The sequence below is a fragment of the Apus apus genome, chromosome 4, assembly GCF_020740795.1.
Source record: "Apus apus isolate bApuApu2 chromosome 4, bApuApu2.pri.cur, whole genome shotgun sequence".
Taxonomy (NCBI): Eukaryota; Metazoa; Chordata; class Aves; order Apodiformes; family Apodidae; genus Apus; species Apus apus.
Window position 1 is genome coordinate 85,310,470 of NC_067285.1, and position 15,047 is coordinate 85,325,516.

Genomic DNA, 15,047 nt, shown 5'->3' on the forward strand with positions numbered 1-15,047 from the left:
ACATAAATAATAATAAAGGTGTTTTGTGGTGAGCTGACTGCTGGGTTCTAGAATAGCAGTGAAGCTCTACATTGAATCAAGATGTTCCATAAACCTTTAATTTCCTTGAAAAACCAGTAATTTATTTCATGGCAATCTCCTTTTTGCTGAACAAGTGGTTATATTTTCTCAGTGGCAAAGTAAACCAGCTGGAGATTTAATGTCAAGAGTAATTCAGCACTTCAAAATAGTGTGCATGCAAAGAGATTTGCAGTTTAATTCAGAGGTCAAAAGGCATGTTGCTTCTAAATTATATTGGAGTAATAGCTTGGAATGATGCCCTTTCCTTAATTCTAAGCAGTAAAGAAAGAAATTAAAATGCCAGTATACTGAATTGAAAACTGTTTTATGATAAGACACTTGAGCCAGCAACCATCTTTCCGAATACCACACATGATTGTAGATTTACAGTTCTTGATGGGAAGAATAATGCTAACTTTCAGCATTCACCGTATCAGTGAGGCAATGCTGGAATTCAGTGCTCACTTTTATCACATTGGTATTAATAACTAGAAAATCCTAAATTGGGGTTGATATGACACCCTAATTCAGACAGCAAAGCTATTTCTGTAGGAAATAATTGGGTTTACTTGTCACCAGCACCCATATTTGTTCTTTCACTCTGGAAAACTCTGAATAACTCCATATCAGCTTATACAATTGACAGAAAAATATTCTGTTTGACACTGAAAGAAATAGATAACTATGAAGTAAAAAAAGAATAGCTTTCTCTGTGGCACAAGATGATGATGAAAGAAGTAATGGTATTTCACTAATCTTGCTGCAAGCCTATAAATTCTGGAGATACGTATGCTGAGCAGATTCCTTTGTTTAGCTATGAGTTTAATAAGCTCTTTACTTAATAATGGTTGACTTGGAATGAAAGTATATTTGGACTATAAAATCCAAGAGTGATGGCTCAGTCAGTATTTTTCATTGGCTAAAAAAATTTACCAGCTGATTCATAGGCTTATCTTCTACTTCTCAGGATAAACTTCTTCTCAGAAGAGTGCCTGACTATTCAGATAGCAGGATAAAAATACTGTTGTCAGATGACAAATTTTTGATATGCTTTCTTAAGTGCTATGTTGTACTAAACTCAAGCAGTTGAAGCTCCCACACTTTCATCATTACAAACACTAGGTTCAGACTGGCTTTATCAACTAAAATCCAAATAATGAAAGATAAAACTTGGTGCATTTTTTCTCTGTGAATATGGGTGTTCCTTTAGGACTTGTCTCAGTTCTCTCAGCAGCTTCTAAGCATCTGAAATCTCTCTTAAATTTGCTTTAAAAATTTCTAGCCCTACTGGTGTCTTCAAACTCTGTTAACTTTGAAAAGCTAGGAATTTCCTCTCAGAGTGGATTTCTTTGCACTCATAGACTTTAGCACTTCTGCACAGAAATGGCTACACCTTGAAGGCCAGCTTTTAGGAATTTCCACTTCATCACATTTAATTAACTGTATTTTAAAACATTTTCCCTAGATAACCTAGTGTTTTAAAGTGAAAATTTGCCATCTGAGTCTCACAGCTAGCAGTACTAATGAGTGTACATCCAGCCACCTCAATACACAGAGGTAATATGATGCACTTTTCTGTATCTGGATTCAGAGGGCAAATATGTAGATGGCAAGAGGAGGAGCTACATGAACAGCTACAACATGAGGTGAAAACCAGAAAGTAAGAAATAGAAAAACCCTGATCTCTGATGTCCCAATAATAGCCTCTTAATTCCTCTTTCCTCAGGATAGGGTCTGCCTCCTCCTCTTACAACACTATTCATAACATCTCAGTACCACAGTTGTTTTGAATTGTCTATGAAAAAGTCTGCATTAACATGAATCATTTGGTTATGCTATTTAGGAATAAATAAACACAAAAGGAATGTTTGGCATTTAAGTAAAAATATCTCTTCTGCAATCTGGGATTCTTGTAGGAATATACTAATCTCTGAACCTACATGCAATTTCTTTTATTTTTCTCTTATTTTTGCATATGGGTTTAGACATGTTTTTCCACTGGACAGAATTTGCAAATCAGTTTTTTAGGGGTGTTTATCCTCTCCAAGATGGAGCAATATTTGGGTCTGGAGAGCCTGGAAGAAGAACTGGCTGTTTGCTCCATTAAAAGGAGATGTATCAAGAATCAACCTAAAGTTACTTAAATCAAGACCTGAAAGAAGGCATATTTTAATGGTAAGAATAAGTAATCTCTGAAATATTTTGTCTATAGTGCATGTGTATCCTCAACTCCATGGAGAATTTAGGTCAGGGAAATTGTCTATTTTTAATAAAGTCTTCAAGTGTTAGCTCATCCAGGTAATGTTTTTGAGATAATAAATTATTCCTTGAATTTCTATGGTCTTTGCTAACTCAGAATGGATGTTCTTAATGACCCCCTCTAGGTCTAAAATCTATGGGTGAATTTAGGAAATTGCATTTATCTTAAAAATACACTGATTTATTTTATTTGATGTGGAACTGATCTATGTAGAAGTGTAGTCATCCTCACCTGAGACTTTTAGTTCAGTATTTGTAATGTGCTTTTGAGAACAATGACCAAGATAGAAATAGCTGGAGAGGCACCTATCTTCTGTTGTGGCTGTAGCCTTGCAGGCTTTTTGCTCTCACATGACACCAGCTGACAGGGAGCTTCTGTTCCTTCTTTCTTCCCACATGCAAATATTTCTGTTGGCAGATTAGGCAACTTGCTAGCAGAGTAAAAGAGAATAGTATACGTAGAAAGCCAGTAGAATGAATGTTAATAATTTCTGCTGATGACAATGTCTGAATTGTCTCTACCACAATTTGGAATTAACAAAACTCAGATACTACTTCCTGGAAACTGCTGGCAATTGCTGACTTTAACAGCAATCCCAGCACCTGCAGTTGGGTCAGCTATTTGCAGAGTGCTCACAGAGACCTGTGACCAGCCAGGTGTTCCAGTGTGTATCTATCACTGCTACCTGCTAAAAAAAAAATGTTGCTGTACCATTTTTTGCTCTTTGTTATTGCTTCTACATTTTATGAGGATAGTTATCTGCCTAGCTAGATGCTAATCTAGCCTTCAGTTCAATCCCTCGGCTAATCTATACTTGTGGGAAAGGCAGAAACAAGCACATTGTTGAAGACAAAGTACCTTAACTGCGTTCATACACAGTAACAAGCAGACATGTTTCAGTGTAAAGGTCATCCCAAATCTGCAGGGTGCCAACTAGATTTCTTCAGTATAGAGGTGAATGTAAAATACATTTGTAAAACGATGGTTTTCTTGTGAGGAAATAGACATTGGTGATAAATGCAATGATTTATGTGTATTTTCTATTAATTAATGCTCTTTTTCATTGGATGTCTGTCTACTTCAATAAACTTTAATGTAATCTTTTCTCAGAGACATTGTTGGCTCAGCTAAGCAGGTGGCTATTATTCTCTGACATTTTCTCTGAGCAATCTGGTCTAGTTGGAGATGTCCCTGCTTATTGTAGGGGGGTTGGACTAGATGACCTTTTTAGGTCCCTTCCAAACCAATACGTTCTGTGATTCTATGACACTGAAATACAGTCACACAGTTTTCTAGGATGCTGTTTCAAATCTAGGCTTAGCAGAACAACCATCATTATAGAACGTCCTTATTCTCTGTTTTCAAAGGCATAGGCTTTGGTCTTTCTCAAACTCCTAAGCTGTTATTACAAACCCATTAGATGCATGCCATGGTATATAAATGTGTGTGGCTAGATGATTTTCTGGTTAAAAAATATAAAACTTTTGAATGGTAAAATAAAACATTTCTGCAGTGCTAATCACTTTATGCCTTACCTCATATTTTACTTGTAAAATTTTTCACTTATTCTCCTTTCCTTTTCTCTCTGTAACGTTATATAATCTGAACTATCAGTTTGGTTTATTCAGATTTTTTTTTTATGATGAGTTGTACATTTTCCAACAAGGTCATGATGGAACTGAGGTGAAAATTTAAGACTCAGAGGTTCATGCTAATGCAATTCAGGAATTCAAAGCTGGGTTTTTAGTTCAGGGCCTCCTCAACTTTGATCAGAACAATTTTTTATCTTTTTATCTTTTTAAAATTATTATTTATGATTTCATTATAGCCTTATTGGAACATTCCAGAAAAGCAAGAAGGATATTGGCTGGGCTCCCAGCTAGAGCCATTTGACTAGTCTTCACTTTAATATTTTTGTCTGCCTGCAAAGTTAGGTACAGCATACTGCATAGTTATCTCCGAGAATAAGTAATCATTGGACTCTGAAGTGTTTTTAATAAGACTGAATTAAAATAGAAGAACTCCAGTTCAGTTTATAGTGCTAATTCCTTATAAAGTACCAAGAGTCTCAGTATTTTACAATGTGGCATTATCAGTTGTTTAATCAATATGCACTCCCAGAGTATGCTGTCATAAAAGGCATTTTAAAATAAAATGAAACATCCTTCACTATGCATTGTTAAACTCTATAGTCTGATCGTTTTCATCAGTTGTTATGCACTGCATAGCAATAATGAGAACCTGTTTTACTAGGTAACAAAATAGATTTGGTGGGAGGTGGAAAAAAGGAAATGGAAACATTTCATAGCTAAAATTGTTGTCCTTTTCATATTAAACAAGTGCTGATTACACAGTTAACACATTCAAGGCAATTGAAAGTTTATCACTTTTGAGCTTGATCTCCTATTGATGGGACTCTCCTTTTAACAGGACAGTAGACTTCAGGAGACTGTTTCTGTCACACAGAAGTGATGTGTGTGGTTGAGCTCTATCAATGTTTATATTGCTCTGGACTACAAAGTTGTGGAATGATTTGAGTTGCCTTTTTTTGCATAGAATATGCCTGCTCAGCACAAACATGTTCTGGTTGGGTAGTGTGCAGTAGTGAGTCAAGAAGTCTGGACCTTTCACACAGCCTATATAAAGGACTCAATGCAGCTGCCAGAAATATCTTCTTAGACTCTGGGTACTTTCTCTCACACTCTAAATTGTTCCAAACATTCAGCTGCACCGCTCTAAATCAGGTTTTATATCCATACTTTTATAGATTAATTCCATATTGCACAAGCAACAAAAACTGACACTGTGCCACAATTCTGAAACCTTTCAGTGGGACAAAACATGAGTTACTGAATACAAATGTTAATAAATGGTTCATCATCTTGCCAAGCAGGAATACTCATGGAATAACATTCTCCTAAATCATAGTGTAATAATCCAAATCCTGCTTTTACAGAAGCCACTATTTTAAAAGCCAGCACATGCCATACAATGTTAGATGTGATACCATGGTTATCTACTGCTCCAGAAAACAACTACTTGCTCAATTTATAGAACATCTTTAAATATCACATGAATCAAGAGGACAAATTTTATTGAAGCACTTCCTCACCTTTAGTGATTTTTATTCATTTCCTTTTTAAGGTATTGTTACCATTTCATTTTTCAGATGCTTATAACTAGGTTTTACATTTTTCTTTATTCAATGAAAAAAAGTTACTAGTATTTCTTAGTAGAAAATATTCTGTATGCAATTTTCCATCTCTCTTCCAGGGCAGTTGTTTTATTCTTGAACAGCTTTTAAAGGAAGCTTCCAGTCAGACTGTATTTTTAGTTCTAGTTCATATCTTGCACAATATGTCTTGACCAGTAAAATTCTGGATTCTTGTACCTACCTAGTTTATCAGACTAAGTAACGTTGACCATCCAGGCCATAAATGTAATAGTGCGGGACTGACTTCTGGATCATGGATTCATAAGACAGTATCTAGCTTATATTCTTACTTTGTCAGAGCCTCTTCTCTGTCACTCTTCAGAGACTTATTTAGCACTGCAATTTTTTTCTGTAGATAGTATATAGAGATCTATGGTTCCTTTAGGAGCAAACCCTGAAAGATATTCCACTTGCATTAAAATCTTTGGAGGCAAATGTTGCTTAGTATGCAAAAAGACCAGACCCTTCAGCTCCCCAAGTAAGCGTTCATAATAGACATGATCAAAAATTGGAATAGTTCCATAGAAACATCTTGGTCTTGGCAAAAATACAAATGTTGACAGGGTATTTGTCAATATTTTTCTCTAGTTCTAATGTGTAGCTTCCATCAAAAAACAGGATCACTGTTATTTTCAGGAAGAATGTATAATAGAGGCTTCAGTTAAGGGTTTAGTATTCCTTTTTTTTTTTTTCCCAAAAAAATGTTCTCATGTTCACAAGAAACTCCAAAAAGCAATTTGAACTTGAAAATAATAAAGACAACAATTTAAAAAATGCAACTGTCTAAACAAATAAGACTCGGAAAAGAAAAATGCTCATTATGAACTTAAATTTTAAAGGCAAACTTGGTTTTGCTGAAAAGCTAAATAAATATTTTCTCTCAGCTTTTGGTAAGGAACACACTATTAGGAAGGACAGAGAAACCCCAATGGCTAAAAGTAAGGGAATTGTTTACAGTCAGGTGAAGCCTCAGAAGTTAATGTGGTCTATGCTGAGTGTGAGAGGTCAAAAAAAAATAAATCCCAAAAGTAGCTATGCAGGAGGCCATTTCCTATCCATAAACAAATTCAGAACCATAATAGCTGCTGTTCAGACATGCTATCCAAACCTTGCAGTTTTCAGTTTTCCTTCACAAACAGGACACCTCCTAAATCTGGGTACTGGCAAATATTGTATCAGAATTCTATACTTCAGGAGCAGCATCTGTTGTTTCTTCATCTGTGTTGGAAGAGGAACAGTTAAGCAAAAGAAGGATACTGTTAGCATTTCTTGATGAGGACTTCGTCAATTGATTTTAGTTTGGGGAATTAGGGATATTTTTCTTTATGATATTATGGAACTTCCCTACCAACATAAATCTTACAGGATCTTCTATCACATGTGCAACAAAAAAGACAGTTTACTGTTTCTCTTTTCTGGGGCTTATGGTAGAGAGGATGTGGATGGAACTGGAACTAGAATTGGCCACCCACGCCCTAGAATATGTGCCAGTTAGTAAAAGTTACAGAGAGCGAAAGCACCATGACAGGGACTTTGGCAGCTGCATTCATCGGCTCTATCAAGTGTATTTTTGAGGAGAAATAAGTATTGTGCCCTGACTTACTGGAATCAATATATTTGACTAAGTGCTGAGGAAAAACTAAGACATATTTCAGTAGTTCACTCTTTGCTAAAGTAACAAAGCTGTAATTATGCATGTCATTGATGGAAAAATGTATTCATGCACACTTAAGCTGTGCAGTTCATATGGCATTCATTCCAATAATTAATTACAAAATTCTGCCCTTATAAACACTATTCATTGTACCTGCCCGGGTTAAATATCGGGAGTGCCTGAAAAACATATGAACAATATAATTACAGAGACATAAAAGATGTTAAGGTTGATAAATGTATTTTATGACCTCTAAAATGAAGTCAGATGACGTATCATTTCTGGTTTTGCAAGCCTTAGTGAATGTCTGGAGTTCCAGAAAAGAAAAATTGTTTGAATGGAAGCTGATTGTTACTCCACATTGACCAGGGACTGCATTGCTGGTGCTGTGAATATATCAGTTCTACAGTCACCATACATGGTGCTCAGATAAACTTTCTCCAGGTCTTGTCATACAAAATTGTATTAGAATAGAGAGAAAGTATTTGTTTAATGACAGACTAAAATTCAACTGCCTAACTCCAGAATATATTGTAAATAGTAGGGATGTTTGAAAACAAAGGGAATATTGAATTGGACACATTCTTTCTTACATACAGTTGTTTACCATTTAGAATTTCACTGTCAGTAGAAATCATTACAGAAGTAACTTCTGCCAAACATTAGAATTCCAAATTGGAAAATTCCAAACTGGAAGCATAAGCTAAAGGTCATGTAAATGGTTTTTTTGTGTTTAGTGAGATTGTATATTTATTTTACTTCCCCCCACACCCTGAATTTCATTCATTCCATTAAAGTGGATTTGTTTTGAACATAAATCTTGGGCTGCCTCCATTATAACTGGCTTAGTTACTCTGAATTTATATCAGAAAGGACTATTCGGTACAGAAATCTTTCCATTTTTAGATGATAGTGTTAGTGTTCATATACCAATGATTCAGTAATGTATAAACATTATTTCTCACATTTTTTTGACTGTTCACTTTTATTTTTTTAGCTTTTTCTGTTTCAGATACTGGTGGCCAGAGTTTAAAATATGTTTCATATTTAACATATTTTATTTTCCACAGTGAGACTTCTTGTTCTAATTAGTCTGATTGCTTTAGTCCAATCACCCTATGTCACATCATATGTAAGGATAAGTAAGAATCTCCCATGATAGCCTGCAAACTTAATTTAGCATTGAGTAACTGGGAGTTTCCCATCTGTTGAGAATTAGAAAAGATATATTCATAGTGGTATTTTTCCTTAGATGATAATTTTTAGCTGTGAATGTCAGAGTAGAGATAGCAGGTATGTTCCACAAGTAACAAGCAATTCCAGTTTGTGGGGTTTTTTCAGTCCTTTTTTCATGCCCAAGGGAAAAGAGTTGGTCCAGTACTGAAAGGAGATCAGCCACCACTAGAACTATTATCTAGCTGTAATGGCCTAGTTGGATGACAAAGAGCAGAAGAGAAAGGTTGCAGTGAGGATTCCTAATGAGGCCAGGGATTGGAGAATCTGTAATTAATTTCCTTTCCTTTTCTTTGCTGAGAGCTACATCGAGGCCATCAGCCATCAAATGAATATAACTATTTACACTGCTTAGAAGAGGAAATACCTGAATGTCTTACATAACACTGAATAACTGCTGGCATCCAACTTTATTTTGACCACTGCACATACGGAATTTGAGTAGCTGTGGGAGTTATTCCATTTGCTAAATAAAAGTTGTTCTTCTCTTTTGCATAAATTATAACTGAGTCAATTCAAATTTTCTGGTTTTGCTGTGCAAGTCTGTATTTATATCCTTCTGCAGACAGAAAACTGTATCCTGAACACATTCATTATCTCATTTTTGTTATGGCATAAGTGTATTACTGTTTCTCTCTGTGGATAAGCACTTCACTCATGAGTTTTCTGAAGCTGTGCTGCAACAGCTTAATTCTGCTTATAACCTACTTCCAGGCTTTTAAATCTACTTATAAATTTATTTTAACACTGTCAGCTGAAGATCATTCCCTGATAACACCTTCTTAGTCATGGCAAGCATACTTTTGTGTCATACTAGCCACTGTTCTTGACAATATTTACTATCCCTATAGGAGATAAAATTTCACTTACCTAATCCATGGGATCTCGATATATGTCATTCATACTTAGCTTTTAATTATAAAGAGTAAGGCATTTTACCATCTCTGCAAAGTGAAGAGATATCCAGTTTGAATAAGTATCAAAATATTAAGGTCTGGAATGTCCCTTAAATAAATATTTGAATGCTAAATAAAGTGATCACTGAGAGAGTGAAAAATATTTTTACTCTTTAATTATTCCTGTGTAAGCATACGGTCTAATGGGACTAATTACCAATGGAAAAATTATTCTTAATATTGAGACAGTTACAGAGAAGGATATATTTTCTCTATATACAGTCTAACTGTATACCTAATATATATGCTGTAACTATCAAGACACTATGCATGTTATATTAGAGATGGGGGATATCTACATTAACACTGTCTAAATAAGCTTTGATTCATTCAGATCCACTGAGGCTTATTCATGCTTCCAAGCGAGATTAAGGTTTCCTCTCCAGTGTCAGGACTAGGCAGTCAGGTATCTCTTCCTTGCCTTCCTTCTGGAACTTGGTTATCTTTCCTTTTGCTGTATAATGAGTTGAAATTATAAATAATTTCACCTATGTGAAAGGCAATCCTCAGCATCTGCATCTTCCTTTCTCACTACACAACTTTGTTCTCTTGTGTCTATGAAAATTATATCCTGTTAAAGAGTAAAAGGCACACTTACCAGCTATTAGTGCTGTCTATGACTTCAACTGTGAACATGTCTACACCTAGTAGGTAGAAAGATTTGGTCAAACACTGTTGATGCTTACACTGCAAATACTCTGGAGTCACAGCAGTGAAAAAAAAATTCTGATTATGTTGATCTGTTCTTTTCTACTGTGTCCAGGGCAATTATGAAGTTACTCCACTTCCTAGATCCTCTGCAAACTCTTGCCTGTTCATGCGCAGCTTAAACAAATATTTCCTGGAGCTTGATAAACAGCATTAATACTTGTTGGAAGAAATATGACCAAAATAAATGTCTGAGGGTAAGATATAGGAAGAAGAGGAATACCACTCTGGGTCTAAGCTAAAAAGCTTGAGGGAAATCTTTATAGACAAAGTTCAAAAAAATACCATTTCATCCCCAATGAGGCAGAATAGTGAAGCACTAAGAAATGCAAGAAATAAATACATGTGGAACAGCAGTAGCTCAAAATGGAATTTAATGAGGTAATAGATCGTCTTTCACAGGATATCAAAACTGAAATAAATACAAGACATGACCACAATAGATTTGTACACCTATTTAGATTTGTAGTAGTAGCAGTCTCATCAGTCTCCTTATTTTGAAGATTTCAGGGCAGCTTCCCCTCAAGGTGAACTGGAATAGTGTGAATTATCAGCTGTTTGTAGGTTGGGTTTCTTCCCCCAGCAATTATCTGTGCTTAAGTTTCATGCATATCTTTGCTGGTGGTACATTATTGCCTTCTCATCTTCACAACATTTTGCTGTTGATGACAGAAAAAAGTACATGCTTTGAATACATATGAATGTATGGTACCTAGCACAATGGCCATCCAACTAGGGCACTTAGTTACTAGTAGTATAAAAATAGAGGAGGAAACAGAATTATCCACAGATTAAGTAATCCCTGAAGTGTAGATTCATTCAGCTGCAAAATTTTAACTGCAAGGCCTCTCTTAGCTGTAAGAAAAATCATAGAATGTCTTGGGTTGGAAGGGACTTCTAAAGGTCGTCTAGTCTAAACCCCCTACAATAAGCAGGGACATCTCACACTAGAACAGATTGCTCAGTGCCTCATCAAGCCTGACCTTGAATGTCTCCAGGGATGGGGCCTCCACCACCTCTCTAGGCAACCTGTTCCAGTAATCCACCACCCTCATATTAAACATTTTTTTTCCTAATGTCCAATCTAAATCTACCCTTCTTAAATTCAAACCATTATACCTTGTCCTATTGTTACATGGCCTAGTGAACAGCTCTTCCCCAGCCTTCTTATAAGCCCCATTCAGGTATTGGAAGGTCACTATAAGGTCCCCCAAGAGACTTCTCTTCTTCAGACTGAATAACCCAAACTCCCTCAGCCTGTCTTCATAAGAGAGGTGCTCCAGCCCTCTGGTCATTTTCATGGCCTTACCTCTGGACATCCTCCAACAGGTCCACATCATTCTTGTGTTAGGGGCTCCAGAGCTGCACACAGTTCTTCAGGTAAGGTCTCACCAGGGCAGAGTAGAGAGGCAGAACCTCTCAATCGGCTGGCCACACTTCTTTTGATGCAGCCCAGGATGTAGTTGGCCTTCTGGGCTGCAACTGCACATTGGTGGCTCATGCCCAGCTTTTGATCCACTAGTACCCCCAGGTCTTTTTCCACAGGGCTGCTCTCTACTATGTCTTCCCCCAGCCTGTATTCATATCTCTGGTTGCCCTGGCCCAGGTGCAGGGCCTTGAACTTTGCCTCATTGAAGCTCATGAAGTTCACCTGGGCCCACTTCTCCAGCTTGTCCAGGTCCCTAAGCTAACAACGTTAGGTTTTGAAATGGATGTCATTATAGGTAGCAGTTTTGCTTTTACAAACTTTTTAAAGCATGGAACTAAACACAAAGCTCAGGTTCAGGACAGAATCTTTCCTAGGGTACAGTAGCAATATACTGATAGGCATATATATCATAATATTCTGGATTTAGTTTGGGTTTACTGGATTTACTTATTGCAGTTATTCCAAAGCATAAAACAAGCCCTACTGTTATTTTAAATAAGTAGTTTCAGTCAGTCCCTAACGTTGCTAGTGCAGTTCATTAATATCAGCTCTCTGTTGCACCCTCTTCTGCTTTCAAAATTAATTAAGCTAGTGGCACATTAACTGGAAGGAAGAAGCCATAGCTTTATTTATGCAGGAAACAATAAGAGCATAAATCAAAAGGAGTAATCCTAGTGTTTTAGAAGTGACCTTATGAAGAAGTACTTTGCCAAATTACAACAGCATCTGCTCAAATGGAAAAAAACATACTAAATGTAAGGAATATCATCTACTCCTCTCTCAAACATCATAGAAATGATGCTCCCCTGCTGTAAACAAGAACCCTCCTTAGTGCCCATCATCCAGTCCCTTGTAGCATTGACAGATTTTCCTTTTACTGTGTATTTTTTTGATCACCAAAAATCTTAGAATTTTTATTTGAATATAAATATATGTAATATAGTTATCATAACTGATATGGTATTTCCCTACTGTGTCTGATAATATTTTTTAAGGAAGGTGAGCCTTCTGAATTATATACTATTATATAAATACATATGTATTTACACATGAACATTACACAGAATTTGCTTAAAACAGCTACAGAAGGTATGAAGATACTTTAAGGCAGGCATGGAAAAAAGACTGTTCTTTTCTGCAGCTGTTAAAACAGGTGGCAGCAGGTATCAAGGAGAAATATTTGTGTGGAGTGACATTTTACTGGATTTTAATTAAAATGTTGTTGATTAGGTGACACATTTTCCCCTGTGGGTCAGCCATTACCATGTCCACAGCTGCAGGCATTGTTTTGGTGTTGCAGGCTGGGAGCAGGACTCCTAGATGTTATGCTGAGGATGTCTCCTTTGGCACATGACTGGAGAAGGCTTTCCATCACATGCCACATAGTGCTGCATGGCTCACTCTGGCTCCTCGCTCATCCTGTGCAGCTCACGGCTTACAGTCCTCAGCCCTGGGAGGGAAGCAATGGAGAGGTGAGTCTCAGGTGTGATCTCTTTCATCCTTGAGGGTGATTGTTGTTTTTTCAGACTTCTTTCCACATGCAACCTGTATCTGCTCTCTCCCATTATCTCTCAGGAGGAACAAGGTTTCTGGTTTGTAATTAAAACGTTTCAGATGCTTTGTTAAACAAGTGCTAACAAACCTTTAGTGACTGACTTTGCTCACAGGTTCTGAATACATTGTTGATTGCTATTTAAACTAATAATTTCAGTGACCCTTCTTCCCACAGACTTACATATCTTCTTAGATCTGTGAGATCTGTCTACATTCAGTGTGGTTGCTTGCAATCTGTCTTTTGTGAATTTTATTTAGATGAGGATTTAGACTACCTCGTTCAGCCCCCCTGCACCACTCCCCGTGACTTTCCCACTACATAGTCCTCTCTTTGTCTTCCCCTCGGCCTCATGGACAAGCACCTGGATTTTTTATCATGACCAGCTCCTCCTCAGTTTCTCCGTTTCTGGAAGTACTGGTGATATCCACAGAATACACTGGAAAAAAATACCAAGCACATGTGACATTTTTTACTCTTCATTAGAGGAATGTACTTGGAAAAGCTATTGGCATAGTTACCAGGCTAACAGAAACCTTTCAAGACCCCTTCTTTGCAGGGTCTGCCAGCCACTCAGGTATGTGACTTTCAGCAGAGTACACTACAGGCCTGAGTCACTTTTGGGTTACAACTTGAATTGATATAGGAGGTTTAAGTTTTCCCTTCAAAGGCTACCTTCTGGGAGCCTGTGGCAAAAGTTGATTGAAGTAACTAATAGAGCTTTTTACAGATACAGCATGTCCTGTTCATTTGTCAAAGGTACAAAACATTCAGGATAAAGAGCCAGTTGCTGACTATTATTTAGACCTTTTTATGCTGCTATCAGCCTAGCCAGCTCCCACTCTGAGAGACCCATCCCAAAGTGCTTGTAGTCTTCACTCTTGTTGGGGCCTTTCAGCCCACCAGCTTCTTTCTCTTCAGAAGAAGTAACATGGTTTGGATTGTGCCTGGTTCCTTGTGTGCCCTTTAATATGACCTTGAGACTAATAAAATTGAGATGCAGAAGATGATAAGTACTTTATTGTTTTGCCCTCATGATGGCATGTTAACTTGCAACAGCTTTGACTAGATCTGCTCAGGCAGTCTGCCACCTCCAGAATGCTACAAGGATTTTTAAGCTCAGAGTCCTGGTTTTACTTGAACAAAAACTTGAAACAGTGTTAAAAACACCTTTTAAAACAGAAAATACTGAGGAGTTAGGTGAGACAGAAAGGATGGCATCACAAACATGCTCCCTGAAGGGGAGTCCCTTTCTTCAAGGCTTTACGTCAGCCTGGTAGCCCTTCAGGGATTTCCTATGCTGTGACCACATAATCCACATGCAGCTCCACATCATGTTCTAATCGTCCTGTAACATCACTTTTTTTCCCCCCATCATGTCCTTGAGTTGCCTTTGTGTCAACACCACACACGGCTTTCCCATTTTTTGCAATGCCCAGTCTCCCCTGTGAGACCCATCCTGCTCCAGGGATGCTTCCCTTTCCAGCACACTCTGCTAGCACCCATTGCATGCTGGGGCAGGCAATAGGACAAAAAACAACACAAAAAATCCCTTTCATTTCAGAGACATACACCTAATCCAAGCATTCCTTACTTAAAGGAATTTGGAACAGCAAAACATAGCAAACAGGAAAAGCAAATGCTATCTTTCATGGTCCTAAAAAAGAGAGAACTTTTATTTGAGCTTACACATATAGATGTTTTTGTGCATATATGTATGCACATATGCATATATCTTGCACAGACAAAAAAACTAGATGTAATTATTTACATACAAATTCAGAAATTAGAAGCAAAAGGTAACTGTAGATGGGATTAAATATTTTTCTGATATTAAATGCAATAATTTTGTTTTTATTTTGAAAAAATGTACAAAAAAAAAAATTTGATTCAACTAGCTTGATTAAATACCATTCACAGAATGGAAGGATATAGAGGGTGATGCTGATGACCACCATTCTCTCACATACTCAAAACCCTG